The 10,437-nt window shown below is 40.6% G+C and overlaps 1 pseudogene; it reads right to left on the reverse strand.

The window, feature by feature from the left end:
- Positions 1-857: 857 nt before the first annotated feature.
- LOC131400880 (E3 ubiquitin-protein ligase RNFT1-like) lies at positions 858-6,959 on the reverse strand (annotated as a pseudogene).
- Between the last annotated feature and the right edge of the window lie 3,478 nt (positions 6,960-10,437).

The raw sequence follows: 10,437 nt of genomic DNA on the forward strand, positions 1-10,437 counted from the left end.
TAAAATATATCATCCTCAGTAAATTAACATTCACTTAGAAAATCTGATTGTTACAGGTAAAATATAGCATATAGAACTTTCATTTAAAAACAAATTTTATGCAAATTTTAAGAATTTTTTAGATTTTGGATAAGATATATCTTAAAATATTATGAAAAATATTCTTTATTCTGAAACAATGTAAGAAAAGAATACCCAAATTTGTCTAAAACCTCTAGTTCTAGTTAGTTATCCATTGCTATTTTTGGTAACGTTACAAGAAAACACATTTTATGCTGCAATCATCTGTTGAGTAATTAGAATAAAATAATGTTGACATACACATTAGATTGAACATTACTTAAATATTTTTAAAAACAGTGTTCTTTCACTTATTTAATTTTTTTTTTTTTTTTGTGAGGAAGATCAGCCCTGAGCTAACATCTGTGCTAATCCTCCTCTTTTTGCTGAGGAAGACCGGCACTGAGCTAACATCTATTGCCAATCCTCCTCCTTTTTTTCCCCAAAGCCCCAGCAGATAGTTGTATGTCACAGTTGCACATCCTTCTAGTTGCTGTACGTGGGACATGGCCTCAGCATGGCCGGAGAAGCAGTGTGTTGGTGCGCGCCCAGGATCCAAACCCGGGCCGCCAGTAGCAGAGTGCGCACACTTAACCGCTAAGCCACGGGGCTGGCTCCACTTATTTAATTTTTTAAAAAATTGAAATACACACTTAAATCTTATTCTAATATTCTAGAAATGTTTGGAAACATTTTTCTTAATTTTTAGCGCTGAAATCTACCCTAATGCCGTTAGCAATTGTCCTTGTAACCAAGCAAAATCAATGTTTGTGGTCTTAATAATTTATAGGACTTAGTTATATTTGCAGGTGTGATGAAGTAGCCCCATCTTTCTGTTTGTTTATATGGTCTGAAATCAGAGTTCTGCACAGTGGACCTGTTTTCTCTCTGTAAAACCGTAAGATAATGCACTCTTTGGAAAATATACAGTGAGAGATAAGAAGAATAATCGTCTGAATTCAGCTGAACATAGTGAACAAATATCATGCACATCTGAACAAGTCACTCAGTAACTTGGTCCTGTAAAATATATTCACAAAATATGTGTCTGAAAGTTCTCAGATATCCAAAAAAATCCAAAAGCTTTAAAATGAAGTAGAATAAAACCAATAATATCCTAAGCACCTTCTAATTGTATTACCAAACTTCCCATAGCTAATAAGGTAATGAAACCAAACTTGTATGGGAACAAAATTCAATAATACTGACGTAATTCTTCTAAGAGCATGTACCAGTAACACTTGGATTTAAAAGGTATGATGAAAGAAGGCACCAATAAACTAAGGTATTTTGAGCCTATGAAAAGGAATTTCAGAATGAAGTCTGTAATTCCAATAATCCAAAGTACTTCCCAGAAGCTTGAATGATCCAAAGTAGGATTTAAAAAGATTAAGCTGTAATAAAGTTACTGAGAATGAAAGAGAACAGAAGATCCTGCTAAGAATACCAGTAACCAAGCATACTGACTCTTTGAGCAACTTTCTCTCAGAAAAGTCTGATTTACAATGCTTTTGTTTGCCTACATAAACGTTGTTAGAAGCCCAGTTACAAGAGAAATTCTGTATATTTCTGGAACTTGGATTTTCAGCCCATCCTTTAGGTACGGAGTTTATCTGGATACGAAGATCTCCAGGCTGAAGCAAGGACCTTCTCCCGTCCACCTTGTCGCTGGACACTTGGGGAGGCTGAGGCAGCCTCACTGCCCGCAGTTCCTGGAGGACTGGCATGGCCTTTGAATACTTTTTCTCTGACCCAAATTTCTTTGTGTCAGAGCTGTGTTTCCTCTCATGACAATGAGACCCAAATTTTTTTGCGTCAGGGCTGTGTTTCCTCTCATGACAATGAGCAGACGGAGGCCTCACAGTGATGGCAGGAGCAGCAGGAGACACTGTCTCAACCCCTACAGCCAGGGCCATCACCCTCAAACCCCACCACATGTAACTTTCATTGGCCCAGTGGCAGCAGCAAAGCTGGGTTTTTGCGGGTTTTTCCGTTCAATTTTTTTCCAAAATTGTCTTTTAAAATTTGGGATCTAATAGATTTTGTACAGCTTTCCTACTCAGGCCCCCAATTTCTGAATCCTCAATTTCTGCTTGCAAACTGGCCAGTGATTTCCTGAGCTAACCTCTTGTCATACTTCGCCTGAAGCACAAAGTAAAAGTGAGCCTGCAGTTATTCTCTTGCCAACCACTTCCCCGGGGTCTACGGTCCCAGTAGGCATGTGGCCTGCTTTTCAAGTTATCCTGGGCAGCAGTTGAACCAAATGTTTTGCCCCTGTATAATTTGGGGCAGCTTTACAGCTCTGTTATAGATTCCTGTATAACAAGTCTTGAAATCACATGCTGCAAGTCCTCCAACTTTGTTGTTTTTCAAAGCTGTTTTGACTGTTATAGGACCTTTGTGGTTCTGTATGAATTTTAGACTCATCTGTTCAATATCTACAAAAACAGCCTGCCGGGGTCAGGAACTGAAGCTGGGGAAGGAGGAGTCCAGAAGAAGAGCTGGCACATCAGGGAAGTCACTAAGTAGCCCTCCTGAAAGACCCGGCATGGTGGACAAGTCAGAGCTTGAAGGGAATCTGCTGAGAGGAACTGCAAAGGGTGTTGGTTGTTGGAGGATGTCATCGAGAGGATGTGACCACCGGTTGACCCTTGAGCTGGACCTGGGCAATCGGAGGCTTCTCACCCCCTTCCCTGTCCTTGGAATGAATGCTCTGCCTATGGTTCCCAAGGACACAGCCTTGAGATAGTAATGTGGTTTTGAGACCGTCTGGTCGGTATACATGACTGAACCCAGTTAAGCCCTCTATATAAACTTCTAAAATGTGGTGGGCGGGTGCAGAGATCTACTGTCTTGCTGCTGCCCAAGACAAGCCTTGTAAGTAAGTTCCCTTGCTTATTGAACCTGCCACCTCCCAATCTGGAGTGGTCTGCCTTTTTCTTGTCTCTCCCTGCCCTCCTTGTATGGGGCTGGTTTCAGATTACACCCAGGAAGCTCCCCAGATTGCGAACAAACAATGCTGGTGTAGAGGTCTGTGGAAGGCTGTGACCTGGTCTTAGCTGTTGCCTTTGTGAGTTTGCAGTCAGGCATGTGGTCATGGGGCGATGCTGGTCAGAGGGGCAGGCGGACGGGAAGAACAGCTGGACGCAGAGGCGGAAGATGGTGCAGAGTAGGGAAGAAGAGCCAGGACAGACTGGCATCTGCTGGCATCTCTGAGTCTATCTCTCCTCACCTCTAACCATGACGATCTTCAGAGCATAATGGCCGCTGCTTCACTTCACTTTCCAAATATTGTGCAAGTTTCCCTTTTGGCCCAATTTAACCCAGAACCAAATAGCAAAGGGGATTCTAAAATGTAATCCCAATTTAGCCAGACTGACACAAAATAAAACCACTTTCTCTTTGCGCTCTCTGCATCATTGTCTTCATCCAATCAGCCGTCAATTCCTGTTGATTCTATATCATTAATATCTCTGCATTATGATCCCTTCTCTTCTCTGCCTTTGCCCTTCTTCAGTTCAACTCTTCAAACATTTTATGTCTGGATTACTGTAATGGTCTCCTAACTTGCAGTTACATTAAATATGGCCATGTAGGTTGTGCACTGCACAACTCCAGGGGAGGCCATTCACAGACCAAATTTAATGGCCCTCCCTAGAGTTGTGCAGTGTACAACATGCAGAACTGTCTGGAGTAGTTCCATCTCATGTCTAGCCTGACTTCCTCCCCTCAGTAACTTGGGCCATCATTTTGAAAGGCAAAACTAATCATGTCATTCTGTCTAAAATCCATCTAGGCCTCCCAAGGCCTTCAAGGTAAAGTTCAAACTCCAAGGCATAGCATAAAATCCGTTCATGATCAGCAGATAAGCCTAGTCTCTGAAATCAGAATTTCTAAGTTGGATTTTTATCTTAGCTACTTGCAAAATATATGACCTTGGACAAGACACTTACTCTCACTGGGCTTCTGTTTCTTTAACTGTGAAATGGGAGAAGAGGGTAAGAATAGACCTTTCCTCACCAATTTTTGTCAGCATTCACTGAGATGTAAAGATGTCATATTCCTTCTATAGTGCAGTCTGTCACCGTGGTCCGTCCCCACCCCAACTCTATGCTTCAGCTAAACTGAACTCCTTGTAGTAGTTCTCTACTTTGTGACCCTTCCTGCCTCTGTGCTTTTACACATGACTGAATTAGCTTTTTTTCTTCCCCTGGCTAGAACCCGATCCTTCTCCAGGATTCAGTGACTCATCACCCTTCCTCCTGGAAGCCTCATCTGATTCCCTCAGCCTCAGGTAGTGGCTGCTCCCTTGGGCTGTCTTAGCAGTCAGTGTTTGGTTATACCACAAGAAATTCCATTTCCTGTTACCCACCTACCTCCCGCACTATGTCAGCTATAGACTATCTCCCCTGTGGGACCTTAGACTTTAGACCATGTTTTCCTTGAGGGTAGGAGCTGTTTTACTTGTCTTTGTATCCTTAGCTCCTGATGTAGCACTGACTAAGTTCTTAAGAATGTTTGTTAGCAGGTTCTCAAAAATGTTTGTTGAATTAATGAGTGGTGATGAAGGACGAAGGCTCTAACAGTCATTGTTATACTTTATGGAAAAATATAAAGACAATAGAGGGAAGGTTTTGGGACAACGCATAACAGTAAGAATTCTAGAATTCTGAAATTTTGTGATTTGGTGGATTTCAAAGTGTATATGTTTCTGTTAAGAATGGAAATTCTTTTAATAGAAAGAATGACTAAGGACATTTTTGTCAAGGCCTTGTTTACTAGCATTTATTTGACATCCATTACTTTAAAACCTCTTACAAAAATACTGAATGTTCCATGAAAATTTCTTTAAAGAGTATTCTGTCTGTCAGTGGTCAATTGTAATACCTAAAACTATGAAGTAGCTATCCTTGGCAAATTCTGGCTGTTTATTTTATAATGTCTGTGTGAGTTCAATCATTTAAACAGTGCACCTTGCCTTAGTTAGTAGTTTATACCTGAAGTTACTGATGGCAATCTTTTAATAAAGAGAACAAGAAATTACTCTGAGTTTTTTTCCTCCAATATTTCAGATTTCCATGTACTGAATATGCTTAAAATAAAGTACATCTGTAGGATTTTTTTCTTATCATAAATTTCTAGATCAATAATAATTAAGTATCTTAAAACTTGGAATAAAAATGTCAGTGCATAAAAAATATCAGAAGATAATAAGTCTAAGCACTTCTGTGGGCTGTAGATATTGACCTTTTCCAAAAACTTGTTTCTTCTTCAAATAGGTTCTTGCTTTGGTATAAGTAAAGGTTTTAATAAATATGGAAATGATCACTCTCAATATCAGTGTCATGCTTTGTTAGGTTATAATTCTAACTGCCTCTCAATGCATCACAATTCTAAAATTAAGAAGAGTGACTTGCTTAAATATTTTTGCATCTTACAAAAGAATAAGAATATGATGAAAGTCTCACTAGAGAAATAGGCAAAAGGCATATCAAAGGAGTCAGAAAAGAAGAAATAAAAATGGCCAATAAATATATGGAAAAATTTTAACCCCACTAGTAAAGAAATGCGAACTAAAACAATAATGACGTCATTTTACCCTATCATGTAGCAAAGGTTGTGCAGAAATGGGCACTTTCACTCATTGCTGTTGGGAGTGGAAATCTGTACAGTCTTTGTCTGCAGTTTGAGAGTATGTGCGAAAAGATTTAGGAATGCTTTCAGCTTTGACTTAGGAAGGCTTCTTCTAGAAATTTGTTCTAAGAAAATAATAGGGCAAATGCAGAAAGGTGTAAATTTAAGCATTTTCACTGCAGCCTTGCTTATAAAATATGATTGGGCGGATAACTTGCTGTTGCCTAGTTTCTGTGGTCCTTCTCCCACCACACACTCCTCTCCAGGGGGAAAGGGGTACCTGTTCATTTGGGAAGTCAGGGCTCTGCTTCCTCCACTCTTGAGCATTGGGATCTGCCTGCCTGCAGAGAGCATGTGCTCTCCTCGTGGAGCTTCCACGGGGAAGGCCTCCCTGTGCTGAGGGGGCCTGCAGTTCCCCAGCCCTGCCTGTGCCTGTCTGGGGAACTCTGTTTAATCCAGGTACCGTGTGAGGGATCCCATTGGGCTGCACATCTGATCCATGACCTCCATCCAACTTTTATCAAAAACAAGTCTGGTAGTTTGATTTCCATCTGTCTAATTCCTCTCTGTTGCTCAGTTCGTATTGAACTGGGGCTTCCTGACACCCCAAGAAATGACAACAAGAACAGCAAATAGAATTTGGATATCCGAAAACATGGGATCGATTAAAAAGATATGTCCATAAAACTGAATATGATGCAGAAATTCAAAATGATCCCATTGATGTATACATTGGTAAACAAAGAAGATTCTAATATAACATTTTGCATATGAACACACTTAATGTGTATTTATATAGTTTACACTTCTCCTCTCTCTTTTTTACCTCATCTATATTTTCTCAAGCTTCTGCAACCACGTAAAAACGAGTTAATTACGTTTTTGCCTCTGTATAGGCTGTATTTGTGGCTGTGTTTGCTATGTTTGTGGTGGCTGGTATGTGCTTTCCCTTATTGTTCTGTCTCTCTGTCAGTTTCCCTGCAGGCATGAGCAGGGTCTTGGTCACTGGTAGGAGACCTGGAATTGGACCAGTTTATCGTAGCTGGACAACTCCTTTACACGGACAGCCCTCACAGGACCAGGCCCTCTGATGATCATGGCTACTGACTCCACCCCCTACCTTCTCTGCAGAGCCTCACCTGGTCAGAAAGGAGCTCCCCTATGGGCCCAAATGAGGTAATAGTCATCTTGTCCCTCCACTGCCCCATTTGGTCTCCTTCCAGGAAGCTGGAGCTGCTGTCTGAGGAGAACCAGTGCTCAGTCATGCTGGGGCTGTTGGGGGTTGGGAGACCTCCCATTCAAGAGAATAAAACTGCAGACAATACCAAGCTCAGGGCAAGCTAGTTCACAGTTACCTCTAATTCATGGAGATGCCAAAATCATCATCATTTGCAATGGCTCCTGGGAAATGGAATTTTCCACGTAAGTCAAGTTTCTAGATAGCTAGCATTTACTACTTTAAGAGCCTATACTATTTTTCTTAATCATTTTTAATGGAAATCTTACTGAAGGGTTCTCAATTTATTTCAACAAACATTCAGTATTTTCTTGATGACTCAGTCTCATCCTTAGAAAGAACATATTTTACTGTGCTGTAGAATGGTGATGTTCTCTGAGCTCATTATAGCATGTTGTCCTGAAGAGCAGTCCCCGGTTGTACTTTCAAGGTCATGCCTGTGTTTTTATGATTGTTGGCCTCCTTCCCCTGCTGAAAACTGTTTCATCTGACAATCTGTGTGCTCTGGTTCTTTCGAGACCCTGCTATATTATATTAGCATTTGGTTAGGAATGGCCCTGATTAGCATCAAGATTCAGCATCTTTTGGCAGACACATCTCTGCCGCTGTGAGGCCATTTCCATTTGTTTCTGAGTTTGCTGCTGGGTTTTGGCCACTGTGGTTACAGTGGTCAGCTATCTGACCTCTGGTTAATGTGCAATTCTTGCACTTTGCAACAAGATTTGTATTCACCTTTTTGACAACCAACTTAAAATTCACATTTTCCTTTACAAACAGGCTTCTTTATGGATTAATGATCATTTACTTCATAATTTTAGGAACTGTGGTTCAAATAAATGAAGTGAATTTTCTAATCTTGTTCACAATGAAATGTTTATGAAGTTCAGGATCTGTTCCTGAGGCTATAAGACTGGAAATCACAAGCTCTAAGAGAATTTCAAGGGGACAATTGAATGATCATGCATTCATGCATTTAATAACTATATTAACTTAATTAAGAAATGAATTCTTTTATTGGTTTTCCATTGCCTAAAGTATAAAGCACAATTGCTTTAACATTCTATCAGTTAGCTTGGCTGCCTAAAGACACACCTAAAACATAGTGGTTTAAAATAAAAAAAGTTTCGTTATGTTTTTATGATTCTGTGGGTCAGTGGTCAGCTCTTTGGTCTGGGTCAGCTGGGCTGGAGTTAGATGGTCTAGGTTGGCCTCACTCACATATCTGGGATGGCTAGGATGACTGAGGCCTCTCTCCACGAAGACTTTCATCCCTCAGTGGGCTACCCTGGGTGTGTCATATGGTGGCAGAAGGGTTTCCAGCAGCAAAAGCAAGCAAATGCCAAAGTGTACATACTTTTTAAGCCTCTTCCTGTGTCACATTTGCTAATGTCCCATTGCCCAAAGCAAGTCACATTGACTGAATGCGTGAGTACAGGGAGACATGATTCATGGGATCCATTACTGCAATGATTTACCACATCTTCCAAACTATCATTCTAACCCTGCGGTTCCCAAACTGTGGCTGAAGTACCCTGGGACACCACGGAGAATTCACAGCAGGTGTTGTGGGATATTTTAAATTTTCGAGGGAAATGTAGTTATACACTATGACCGTTGGATGTTGCATAAACTACTAGCGTGATGTAGGCCATGATGTCAACACCATAGTGATACATTCCTTTTGAAGCCATCGTATTTTTGCAAAGCTGGGTTTTTAGTGGTTGCTGTGATAAAAAGCAAGTACTGTGTGGAAATCAATGTAGAACAGGATGTGAGGATAGTGGTGTCCAATCTGATTCCAAGGTGGTAGAAGTCATGCAGTGCCCGACAGGCGCATTATATCCTGTTATTAAGTAATTGTGGTTATTTAAGAATTAAATAAAATATTATTTAAAAAACTTATGTGTATTATTTTTCAAATGTAACTAAGTTGTTAGGACATACATACTTACAAAGTTGCTTGGAACTAACTACTTAATAAATTTCATTTCTTTTGGTCTAGGGGCACTGTGAAAAAACTAACAAGACACTAAGGGTGCCGTGAACCACGAAAGATTAGGAACTGCTTTTCTAACCTTATTATCTACTGCTGATAAAAGAAGAAAGCAAAGAAGGAAAGCCAGTTTTAGGGACAAGAGAATGAATTCAATTTTGGATATGCTGAGTTTGAGGACCTAGTGGGCCGTTCAGGGAAAGATACAGAACTGGAATTCATGTAGGTGGTTTGCAGGAGAGCTAATTTCATCCCTGAATTGTCATGTGCAGGTTCTCTTTCTGATTGCTTTGGGTGTTGTATATATTCAAGAATTAATTGCAAAAGAAAAAGGTAGAGTTGTTGAAAGAGAAGTAACCTAAAAACCAAAACTCAAAACCAACTGTAAAACAAACATTTTTGGCTTAATATTTTTGTAGATGTTAAATAGATGCATTTTAATTTCCCTCTTCTGTCATATTTTATTGCAAAGGGCAAACCTCTAAGCGAGATCTGTGAGGTTTATTGTCCTAGAGAAATAGAATGTGAGTTCTTGACCTCTTAGCCAGGTGTTGTAGAGATAGAGCATTTGCTAAATTACTTTATTTCCCATTTCACACATCACTAGCTGGTTGCTCTATGTGGGACGCCGCCTCAGCATGGCTTGATGAGCTGTGCGTAGGTCCGCACCCAGGATCCAAACTGGTGAACCCTGGTGCATCTTTTTTTTTGTGTGAGGAAGATCAGCCCTGAGCTAACATCCATGCCAATCTCCTCTTTTTGCTGAGGAAGACTGGCCCTGGGCTAACGTCTGTGTCCATCTTCCTCCACTTTATATGGGACGCCGCCACAGCATGGCCTGACAAGCGGTGCATCGGTGTGCGCCCAGGATACGAACCTGGGCCGCCAGCAGTGGAGTGTGCACACTTAACCGCTACGCCACAGGGCCGGGCCCCCAGTGCATCTTTATGAATTGTATGAAAGAATGGTAGCACTGAAACAGTTCTAGTCTTGCAGAGATGCCCTATTATCAGGGATGGAGGATGTAAGGAATATGTATAAAGACACATGGTTCCTGGAACACAGGGAACACTCAGTAAATATCTGCTGAAATTTGTCCAGGGCTATTCTTACTCGTAAAAGTAATCAGAGGAATATATAATACAATATATTGAGTATATCATAGAGTCTTACTGTTGGAAAGGATTGACGTACATTCTCTTCAGCGTTCTTCACAGATGAGTAAAAACGAGTTGAGCACAAAAATGAGCAAAGATAAGCTACAATCTGCCTTCCTTTAAATTTTACTTTTTAGCACTCCAGAACAAATCTATTCACTTTTATACATGAGATCCTCTCAAATATTTGAAGGCAGCCACGTGTCTTCTCTTCCTCAGGGTAAACATCTTCAGTTTCTTCTTATCTAGCTTTATTTCAAGATTCTTCACCATCCTGGTCATCCCGTTTTGGATGAAATGCAACTTCACAATGTACTTTAAAAAAGTTAGTGGCCAAAATGTTTCACAGTGCTCCT

Source organism: Diceros bicornis, chromosome 4, assembly GCF_020826845.1.
Source record: "Diceros bicornis minor isolate mBicDic1 chromosome 4, mDicBic1.mat.cur, whole genome shotgun sequence".
NCBI lineage: Eukaryota > Metazoa > Chordata > Mammalia > Perissodactyla > Rhinocerotidae > Diceros > Diceros bicornis.